The sequence below is a fragment of the Capsicum annuum genome, chromosome 1 (assembly GCF_002878395.1).
Source record: "Capsicum annuum cultivar UCD-10X-F1 chromosome 1, UCD10Xv1.1, whole genome shotgun sequence".
In the NCBI taxonomy this organism is placed as follows: domain Eukaryota; kingdom Viridiplantae; phylum Streptophyta; class Magnoliopsida; order Solanales; family Solanaceae; genus Capsicum; species Capsicum annuum.
This window is the reverse complement of record NC_061111.1, coordinates 198396100-198408414: the sequence shown is the minus strand read 5'-3', so window position 1 is coordinate 198408414 and position 12315 is coordinate 198396100. Positions and strand designations below refer to the sequence as shown.

The following is a 12315-nucleotide window of genomic DNA, read 5'->3' as shown; positions in this document are numbered from 1 at the left end:
ATATATATATATATATATATATATATATATATATATATATATATAAATTAACTTAGACCAAATATGATAAAAGTTTTCATATATTTTAAATTGTATCATAGTAAAATACATCAGATAAATTGAGAATAAGAAATTACAAATTATTAAAACAATTTTATTTAAGAAAAATAGCATAAATATACGCATTAACATAATAAATTTACAAAATAGTCACCCTTACAACGTAATTACAAAAATTCAATTTAATTATGTGTTTCGTTGAATGTATTAGAAACTAATTATGTATCTCGAAGACACAAAATTATAATTTTCAATAATTATGTAAAATTTTAGGTATTCTATCATATAACTCCAAAAGTATTGAGATTTATGTTGTTAGTTTTATTTAAAAGTGAAGTTGTAAATATGAAAATGTATTGTGGTCCAAAATATGGTCTAATTTCAAAAGGCCCAAATAAATTTAAAATTTAAATTTTAAAATACTACAAAATAACAAATAGATAAGTAAAGTACTTTGTACTTCTAGAAAGCTCAATTTAACTTATTTTCAAATCAAATACTTCATATTCTCCGTATGAAACAAGCAAGCTGTCAATCTAACGTTTCATTATAATACTTATGCTTTAAGCTTGTTTGTTGATGAAAAATTCAATATCATATTTCTTTTTTTCTTGAAATTTAGGCAACATTGATGTTTTAAGAATTGTGGATTGTCTAAAGCTATCTGAAAGAATTTGATTTATATTTGTGTATTAGACTCAGCTGATTAAGCAATCTTCTTCGTGAAAGAATCTTCTGTGTTGACTTTTCAAATTAGAGGTAAATTAATTTATCAGATTTGTATGAAGAAGTTGAAAAAAGATTAAATATAGAAAATGAAGATCCTTGATTTCTTTTTGTTGTATGGATGAAATGATGTTCTGAGCTTGGGATCTATTGGAAACAACTTTTCTATATCTTCTGAAGTAGTGGTATGAATTGCATACACTTTACCCTTAGATTCAATATGTGGGAATATATTGGGTATCTTGAGTTGGTGTTGTTACGAATACATCGATATTGAGATTTATTATTATATCTTTGTGCATAAAAAATGAAATCTATAAACCTCTTTTAACTTCTTTTAAGTGTTAATTTTGGATATTTTTATTAAGAGAAGTATTTTTTTTATTACATGTCTTAATGTTTGAAAGTACTTGTGGTTACTTCGAATTCCTTGAATTTTGGATAATAGAATGATTGATTGTCGATCTGTGAGTGTGAGTTATTATTTTGTAAATTTGAAACTAAAAGAATTGATTGGCTAAACTATGAGATTTTCATCAAACTGAAAAAAAATGTTTGAAAAGAATTTCACTTCATTTTTTGTTCTTACAGATATTAGCAGTTGTTTATTAATCTTTCAAGAAATTATTTCTTGTGTCTATCTGCTGCAATGGCTTATAAGATGTGTCCTTTTTATTTTATTTTCATAAGTAGTCATTTTTAGAGTTCTCCATCAAGAATTTAATATTTTAGATTGTATGATTTTTCTTATAGTTACGTGATTATGTATAAAAATTAAATGGTTATCTGAACGGGTTCAAGGTCTTCAAATTAGTAGTTTTTCATATTTAGTTATTTGAGTTGATTGCAAATTTTAATTAAATGAGTAATCACCATTATGTTTTCTGCGTGATTCTTTCACTATTTATATTGAAGTGTTCAATGAAGATTCTAAACATTGATATTATATATCATTATAGTATATTATATTACTGTATTTGACTTTGAAGTTTATCACATGTTTATGTCTTTGAATTTCCAGGCTTTAAAAATGGTATACTCATTTTATATGGTTGTATCTGTTTGACTATTCTATTGAATGCTCTATTTTTTCTATCTTTTAGGATTAATACTGAACACCTCCAAACTTTAAAAAGCTATTGCCAGCGAAATTGAAGTTTTTAACTCCAACAGAAAAACTTATCGAGGTGATTTTTATTTTGTGTACCTTGACATCATTGTTACTGCACATCTCATCGTAGCCCTTGCGTGTGAATATAATCAGAACTGGTCCTGATAATTTATTTTTTCTTGATTAATCATAATACTCTGAGTACATTTTATTTTTTAGATGAAGCGTAGATATATAATAGTACCTAATTCAACATCGTCAGACAATAAAAGAAACATGACTATTACACTTCTAGACAATAGATAGAAGATCTTCTCTAAGATATTTGTGATGATTTGATCATGTTTACATCTCAGATATATTTAGATTTGGCTAACATAAAGTGCATGGACATCTCAAGAGGCTGCAGCTGCTGGTGCACAAGCAGATGCTGAAGTAGAGGCAGCTATAACTGAGCCTTTGGAGGTTGCTGAAGCTGCTCAAGCCTTTTCAGTAGCTGCCAAGAAGACACCACATGGGAGAAGTGCCCCAAGGATGGTAAGACATCAATTTATGTCAATTATTTGATCATTGTGTATCATTTTACTTGTGGCTTTAATTTATCTTTCATTTTATTGTTGGTGAATATGTTCTTCCTTATCTGCGGAATCATTATTGATTCAATGTCTACGATTCACATAAAATATTATGTCATCATTCTGGGTATGAAATTCATTCAACAGACTATGATGATTATGTCACGACCCGAGTCGGGGCCCTAGCCGTAACGAGCATCCCAAACCATGAAGATCTGGGCGCTCTTTTAAATCTGATAATCATGCACAACATTCATATAATATAAGAAAATTTGCGGAAAACAACACATGATGGAACCATGGTCAATCTCATAACTTGAGCAATTTGAAAAGGAAATTCTAAATATGTGACAACCGTCTGCGAAATCTCTAACATTACAATATCCATCATAAATCTGAAACAAGGCCCCCAGTAGACCATAAAAAGAAAAAAGCAATGAATCTGAAAATCAGGCCTTCCGGAATAGAGAGGGCTCACCAATTGCAACTTCTGACACACACGGATCTATTGCTGGATGGGATCGCGGGACTGTACCTCAGATCCTGAGATATAGGGGGTCAATACATATGTACTGGTACGCAGGATTATCCAAAAATAAAATACTGATACATAAAGTAAGTGAGAGCATTTCATGAAACAAAACATATCACTATAAACCATTTGAAAATCCATGGGTATAGTAAATAGGTCTTTAGAAACAGTTCTGAAAATCAACTCAGCATCTTTGTCTTAGTTTTGAGTTAGGTGGTACACCCTACAAGTATGATATTCCATGGACTATATGGAATCCGCCACTGACTCGGCGGGTAAGCCCCAACTCAAATTTGCCACAAGAGTTGGAGTTTTTGATTCTAATACGCCACAAGGCACTAGGCCATCGTATAATCCCTCTGGGGGAAATAATAACCCGTATCAAAAAAACACGGTTTTGGGCAAGAAGTTGTCTGAACTCGTGCTTTCTTCGGGTAACCACCTAACATCTCTTAAGCCCATTTTTAGCCTTTTCTAAACATGCATCTTTCTGAAATTAATTTCTGAAAAATCTGAATGAAATCTGACTTATGTTCTGTTCTGAGTCTGTTATGGCATTATCTTTTTTGGTTAGGGGGTGTGCAAAAATCGAACCGATTGATAAACCAAACCAATAAAATGTTATTGGGTTAATAATTTTGTATTGGTTTTATAAAAAAATTTATTGGGTAAATGGTTTGGTTTCAATTTTAGCTTATTGGGTTATCAGTTAAACCGATAACCCAATAAGGATACACTAAGTTATTGTTTTATCCCTATTTATGTTACATATATAAATCTCTCTCTCTCTATATGTGTGTGTGTATATATATATATTATATGCACTATTTATTCACAATTCAGTGATTCACAAAGTATTAACCTATTCAGGGCAATAAAGGCACAATATAAAGCTCGACTATTATCGTGTTGGAAAGTTTGGAGCATTTATAGCTTCCAACAATTATGATTCAATTTTTTTTTCGAACATTCAGTCCAAGTTCGAAGATTCTTGTAAACTAAAATGCATTGCGTAGGATTTTGGTGGTAACTAAGATTTTATTTTTTTATGTTAATTGTTACTATTTCTATTTTATAAGTATTTTCTTATTGGTTAAACCGAAAATCTAATCATTAAGGATTAAAAACTGATAAGAAAATATCTTATTGGTTGGTTATTGGTTTTACATATTTAAAAATCGAAAACTGATAAATCGAATTAATAACACATAAAACCAAACCAAACCGACCGATGCACACCCCTAGTTTTGGTATCGTTATACCAAGACCTGGAAGTCGTATTTCTAAGCCAGACATTATTATGTTACAGTCTTCTCTTTCAAAACATTATTTTCAGACCACCAAACTAGTCAAATAGTATAAGAGGATATGTATAGTGAAATTCATGAAAACAGAATCAGAGATCCTTAATTCAATTCACAAACATAGTGGTCAAGTATCTTGTAACAAATCAATGAAATCTCTTTAACTCATCACTTTCATTTATATAATTAAGAAAAAATGTCCTCTCTTCAAGTCATCACCAAAACCAAATCAACAAACATTAGTAAAGGCATTTAGATCATGCTTCTCAATATACAATCGGATAATTCATAACAAGAGAGGGAGAATAAATCTTCATGCTCTCAATTCAACTTTCAAAACCCAAACCACATGAATACATATATATAACAAAGATCAAATTTAAGGGGAAAGGTCTCAAGACCAAAACTTTATCATCAATAAGATTTCATAATACATAATTATAATGGTAAATCCAAACCCTTTTGTAAATTCATAATTTTTAAACATTTAAACATGATTAAGATAATTTCACCATGTCCATGTAGTTTAGGAAAACCCCACGCACCTTAGATTAATTGATTTGAAGAGTGGAACCCTAGCCTTGACTTTGTTCTTGAAGATCTTGACTTAGAAGATGAATTATTGATTTATGAGAGGGAAGTTAGGGTTTTGTTTTCATGGAATTTGAGTGACTTTTGGAGTATTATGCCTCAATCATGACTAAATTTCGTGTTATGACTGAGTTATGATGAGGTAAAAATACTAAAATACCCTCGTGGACCCGAGAACAAGAAAATAAAATGAACTGGGCACCCGACGCGATTAGCGACGCGATTAGCAACGCGATGCGTCGAGATCGCGTCGAGACACTGGTTTGGCCGATGCGATTACCAATGCAGCGGGTCAATATCGCATCGAGCCACTGTTTTGCTCACCCAAACACATCTCTAACATTGTTCGAAAAAATTTAAAACTTTCCCGAGACATCTCCTTTACTCCCCCGAACATAAATCAACTTAAAAATTCATATCTCATGGTTGGAAAAATCGATTTAGAAATCATAAATGTTTAGGAGTTTAAAATATGGCTAAGTCCTTTTGACACTTGGAAAATTTTCAGATGATAACTCTTTAAGCATGCTACGAAGTGAAGGATTAAATCGAGGATACCACAGGGTATTACATTAGCCCCCTTGGGATCATTCGTCCCTAAATGATGGCTCGGAACACAAACAATCACGAGTTTAAGCATACTAAGGAAAAGATAAAAAAGAGTAGGATATAACTTGTACCATTTATGTCTTCATCCATAGTCTCAAAGAGGGTTGGGTATCTGGTCCGCATATCATCTTTTGACTCTCAAGTAGCTTCCTCATCTTTTTGATTCCTCCAAAGCACCTTAACCGAAGCTATGTCCCTATTCCTTAGCTTTCGAACTTGGCGGTCTAAGATAGCAATAGGTTCTTCTTCATATGATAAGGAGTCTATCACCTTGATCTCCTCTACATGCAACACTAGAGAATGATCTCCAATGCACTTTTTCAACATGGACACATGGAATACCGAATGAACAGAAGCCAGTTTTGTGGGCAATTCTAACTCATAAGCAACCGCACCTCTCTTTTTCACAATCTGATATGGTCCTATATAGCGAGGACTCATTTTTCCTTTCTTTCCAAATCTCATGACTCCCTTCATAGGGGAAACTTTTAGAAACACCCAATCACCAACCTCAAATTCCAACTCCCTTCTCCTAATATCGGCGTAGGATTTCTGGTGACTCTGAGCTATCTTAAGTCGTTCTCTAATGAGTTTTACCTTTTCTATTGCCTGATGAACAAGGTCAGGCCCAAACAACCAGGTTTCACCCACTTCATACCACCCAATTGGTGATCTACATCTCCTTCCATGAAGTGCTTCAAAATGAGCCATCTGAATACTGGCATGGTGGCTATTGTTGTAAGCAAATTCTATCAACGGCAAATAATTCACTCAACCACCTTTGAAGTCAATTATGTAGGCCCTCAACATATCTTCGATAGTTTGAATAGTCGCTCAGCCTGCCCATCTGTTTGAGAGTGGAAAACAGTACCCAAGTTCACTTGGGTGCCTAAACCACTCTGAAAAGGCTGCCAAAACTGTGAAGAGAATTGCGTACCTCGGTCGGATATAATGGATACTGGTGCCCCATGCAAGCGAACTATTTCCTCAATATATAGCATGGCATAATTATCTCCCGAATAGTTAGTCCTCACAGGCAGAAAGTGAGCTGACTTAGTCATGCGATCTACAATCACCCAAATCAAATCATATTGGTTCCGGGACCTCGGAAGTCCCATGATAAAATCCATATTGATTATCTCCCATTTCCACATTGGCAAGACTATCTCTTGAGAAGTACCACCTGGCCTCAAATGCTCCACTTGTACTTGTTGACAATTTAAACATTTAGAAATAAAATTAGCAACATCTCATTTCATATTGTTCCACCAATATATAGTTTTAAGGCCATGATACATTTTCGTAGAGCCTGGGTGCACAACATACCTTGACGTGTGGGATTCATCAAGAATTCTCTCCTGCAAACCATCCACACTTGGTACACACAGCCTACCTCGATATCTTAAAATCCCTTCTCCTCTAATTTCAAAAGCTATCACCTTTTGTTGACCAACATCTTTCTTAATCTGCATCAATATAGGGTCTTCGGCCTACTTCTCCTTAACCTCGACACATAGGGAGGATTCAACCATCTTATGAACAATTACTCCTCCATCTTCGGAATCCAGAAGTCGAACTTCGAGATTTACAAGCCGGTGAATATCTTTCACCATCTCCCTTTTTCCTTTCTCAACATGGGAAAAACTGCCCATTGACAACTTGCTAAGGGCGTCAGCCACCACATTGGCTTTGCCCGAATGATAATATTGGCTCATGTCGTAATCTTTTAACAATTCCAACCACCGCCTCTGCCTGAGATTCAATTCTTTCTGCGAGAAGACATACTGTAAACTCTTATGGTCAGTGAAAATATCAACATGCACCCTGTAAAGATAATGTCGTCAGATTTTAAGTCCAAATACCACAACCTCCAATTCTAAGTCATGGGTGGGATAATTCTTTTCATGCACCTTTAACTGCCTTGATGCATAAGCCACTGCTTTACTATGCTGCATAAGCACACACCCAAGTCTTACCCTGGATGCATCACAATACACAACAAAGCCCTCTGTACCCTCAGGAAGAGTCAAAACTGGTGTGGTAGTCAACTTATCTTTCAACTTCTCAAAACTACCTTCACATGAGTCGAACCACAAAAACTTTGCCTTCTTCTGAGTTAATTTGGTAAGGGGAGCGGCTATGGAGGAAAAATTCTCTACAAACCTTCTATAATACACTGCCAAACCCAAGAAACTTTGGATATCGGTTGGAGTCATGGGTTTGAGCCACTTTCTTACTGCCTCAATCTTTAACTCATCACTTTCATTTATGTAATTAAGAAAAAATGCCCTCTCTTCAAGTCATCACCAAAACCAAATCAACAAACATCAGTATAGGCATTTAGATCATGTTTCTCAATATACAATCAGATAATTCATAACAAGAGAGGGAGAATAAATCTTCTTGCTCTCAATTCAACTTTTAAAACTCAAACCACATGTATACATATATATAACAAAGATCATATTTATGGGGGAAAAGGCCTCAAGGCCAAAACTTTATTATCAATAAGGTTTCATAATGCATAATTGTAATGGTAAATCCAAATCCCTTTATAAATTCATGATTTCTAAACATTTAAACATGATTAAGATAATTTCACCATGCCCATGTAGTTTAGGAAAACCCCACGTACCTTAAATTAATTGATTTGAAGAGTGGAACCCTAGCCTTGACTTTGTTCTTGAAGATCTTGACTTAGAAGATGAATTCTTAATTTATGAGAGGAAAGTTAGGGTTTTGTTTTCATGAAATTTGAGTGACTTTTGGTGTATTATGCCGCAATCATGACTAAATTTTGTGTTATGGCTGAGTTATGACGAGGGAAAAATACTAAAATACCCTCCTGAACCCGAGAACAAGAAAATAAAATGTACTGGGCACCCGACTCGATTAGCGACGCGACTCATCGAGACACTAGTTTTGCCGACGTGATTACCGTTGCGGCGCGCCAATATCGCGTCGAGCCACTATTTTGCTCACCCAAACACATCTCTAACGTTGTCCGAAAAATTCAAAACTTCCCCGAGACATATCCTTTACTCCCCTGAACATGAATCAACTTAAAATCCATATTTCATGATTGGAAAAATCAATTTAGAAATCATAAAAGTTTAGGAGTTTAAAATATGGCTAAGTCCTTTTGACACTTAGAAAATTTTTAGATGATAACTCTTAAAGCATGCTACGAAGTGAGGTATTAAATCAAGGATACCACGGGATGTTACAAATTATTTTTGAAAAAAAATGAAGAAAAAACTAATATTACTTAATAAAGCAGCAGGGAAAGGGAGAATAGAATATGTTTGTATACTTTGTATTCATAGTTTAAAAAGTTGTTTTGACTTCTTGAGTTATTTAATAAATTCAAACTATAGGTTCAAAGTTTTATTAGTTTACTTTTGTATATGTGATCATTAAGTGAAATAGACTATTATTTCAGTATGTGATAATACATCTCAATAATTTTTTCAGTTTTCTCACTATTTTTTGAGTGTTACTCTCATTTTGATTCTGCTCATGTATAATGTTTATTGACAGACTATCAGATACTAAGAATATTATTGAAGATGAAAGAGCTTAATCACTCTCTCATCATATGAAAATGTTTCATCAAAGGAGGTAAATGTTCTAAGCTAATAATTCGTTTATATGCTTTATAAATTTTTTGGGTTTGATGAGCAATTTGAAGGTTGTGTATCCATCAATACAAGGATTTATCCGTTTCAAGATTAAAAGATTTTTTTGACCGATGAACTTCTGTATCCATTATGTAATATGTGATTTACGTTAATTGCCTAGATCTGAAGTTAGGTTATTCTTTATACTTTTTTTTAATGAATCTAAAATTATTTTGTCCATATTTATTTTGATTTTTTCTGTATCACTAAATGTGTCATTTGGTGTATTATTTTCGTGTTTATACGTCCAGTGATTTAAGGTACTTACAATGACCTTTTATTTCGATGCATGATTGATTTTAGGATATACGTTAATGAAGTGTCTCCTCATAGATGAATGCTTCGATAAATGTTGTGATTTATTTCTTAAGTTATTTATTTTTTATTTGATTTTTGTATGTGTAATGCTTGGAGCTCTATTAATTTAGAATTTATTCTTCAAGTTGCATATTTTTGGAGCTTTATGTATACATTAACTCAAATATCATGTTTTTAATAAACATACAAGTAGAATGATATAGTTTCTCCATTCACGTGTGTTTTTTCAAGATTGCAAACATTCTGGATTCCCTATTATTCTGATTCATTATTCTTATCATCTGACTTGAAGGTAGTTAGTAACCAAATCTTCTTTGCGGCCATATCGAGTTCATAAATGTAAGAAGGAGAAGTTGATTAAGCTAACTCCAGGTCTAGCTCATGTTAATCTTCCACCATCTATTTAAGTAATATCTCAGTCAATTTTTAAAAGCTATCATGTTGGAACAAATTCGGGGCCTTTTGGTGGGTGAAAAATCATCAATGCGACTGACTTGCTAGCATCTTTTAAGCCTAAATTATCATGCCTTTTTATTAATTTGATGTTAATATCTTACTTAATGCTCATTTGTGTAGGTAAAAGTTGAAAAGGAAAGATAAGCAAGTCATTCAAGTCAACAAGAGGTCAAATGTGAAAGAAAAGAGTCATCTACTTTGCATCTGCTTAAGCAGATCAAGATCAATGTGACATTTTTGTAATATTTGTTAAATGTAGAATTGGGACTTAAATAGGGGTTTTAGCTCATTTTTATCCATCTATTTCTCCCATTATCTATCTTTCATTCTGGAAATAATATTGTACTACTATTGAGTATAGAATACATTAGAGTAATTCCTAAGTGAAGGATTAACAATTTCAATTGAAGATTTATTGAAATTTAAAGTTTGAATTTGTATTCTCTTTATCTTTCATGGATCAATTTGGTAGAAATTTTGGTATATCTTTACTTTCTATCTTTATGATCAACTAATTCTTCCTCTTGGGGTTATGCTTGAATAGGTTGTGATTAGTGCGTGGGTGTTGTTTATTTATCTACCTAATTAGCTAATTATTGTAGATTTTTCTTTTATTCCATGTTTGAACTAAAAATTGAGAATAAAAACCCCAATTATTTTGGATCCCATACCATCCTTGAAAAACGGGTACTGAGTGTGGAGTATTTGTGAACAATAACTTGAGTTAGCTTATTGAGTAGCATCATCTTAGAAATAAGAATGTTATTTGAGGTAGCTTATTTGATAGCATATCTTAGAAATAAGGGTGTTAATTGAGGTAGTAGATTGGTAGATTTGACACGCCCGTGAGGTGTTTAAAAGAATCCACAAGTGAGATTTAGTGTTTTATTGAAATACTGACACTAATACTTTTAAATCTATCTTATCCATGACTCTAGCTAAATTTGAATAAATTATCAATTACCTATGCATGAGTTTGCACCTAGAATGACATAACCCCAAGATCCGTTCTCAATTGATTACACTCTAATTCTCTTTGCCTCGAGTTAGTATACGTAAAGCTCAGAAATTGTTACATCTTTGAAAACAGTCAAACAAACCCCTAAATATTTGTATACCATATTTGAATTTAGCAAGTATCTTTCATTTCAAACTTACTCAATCACCATTCACATTGTTTCTTGTGGATTCGATCCCGACTCATAGTTGGGTAATTATATTGACAACGTCCACCTTGCACTTAATTAGACGTGTAAGTTGAGTGTTATAAAAAATAATTTTGTTGCCGGAAAATAATTAGGCGTATTGAGTTAGTTTGACATTTTAGCTTACTTGCTTTGATTCAAACTTGTGAATATGTGTTTGTGATTTTCTTTTGTTTCATGTGTTAGATAGATTTTTATTTTTGTCTATTTGTCACTATAGAATCATGTAATGAAAATGAGTTTGATGGTTGCAAATCTTATATTAATGATCCATGTCCATATTATGGTGGATTTCATTTTTGGCAAAATTATAAATATGTTCCCCGAAAAGAGGTGTGTGCACCATTTTAATCCTATAGGGAGTATGATTGTTCTTTATGTGGTGATCGAGATGTACATTGGAGTGATTGTCCAAATGCCCCCTCCCCTAGTTATGCTAACAAAAATGCTAGTTCTTCTTATGAGTTTGATAGGTCTCATGATGTGACAATGAAAGAACAACGTGCCGGATACAAAGGCGTTGAAGAAATACTTCTAACTATCTTGGATTGGGTGAATGCAATAAGGGAGGGCATACATCTTTTGCATCAATTCATGTACGACATTTGGAAAGAAAAGTGAAAAAGAGGAAGAAGTGGGTGAGGATGCCGATCTTTCAAGTGCCATGAATATGCTTAATATTTAATATGAAGTTGATGAAGAAGAGATATCAAGTCATGTGGTTGAGCTGGAAATAAATGAAAGTTACCAAAATAAAAAATGGCTCAATTAAAATAATAAGAAATCTCAAACACACCAAGAAAGCAAATAGAGGGGATATTGAAGGACACAATGGAGAGAAATGAACAATACGAAAAAGTCTTGGCTAAATGGTGGGACTTATTCCAATATGGTGATGATGAATTTTTTGAAGATATCGACTTTTCCATAGAAGTTCTCTTGCAAAAGATTATTGAGTCTCAAAAGGAAGAAAAACTTAACAAGGAAGAAATTATGATCCAAGAATGACTAATGATTCAAACTCAACAACTTGAAGTCCATAAGGGTCAACTTGATAGTGTGTTACTAACTATGGATGAAGCCCTCCAGTTGCATGTTGAGCAATGTCAAGTAGGCATTAAATTTGAAATGACCACTCAAAAATTGAA

The 12315-nt window shown here is 33.1% G+C and overlaps 1 long non-coding RNA gene across 1 annotated transcript; it reads left to right on the top strand.

Moving 5' to 3' along the window:
* Nucleotides 1-484: 484 nt before the first annotated feature.
* On the top strand, nt 485-10405 carry LOC107843625. Its single transcript, XR_001666484.2, has 5 exons — nt 485-819; nt 1890-1973; nt 2254-2434; nt 9049-9129; nt 10083-10405. It is a non-coding gene; the product is annotated as an uncharacterized LOC107843625 (long non-coding RNA).
* Nucleotides 10406-12315: the final 1910 nt, after the last annotated feature.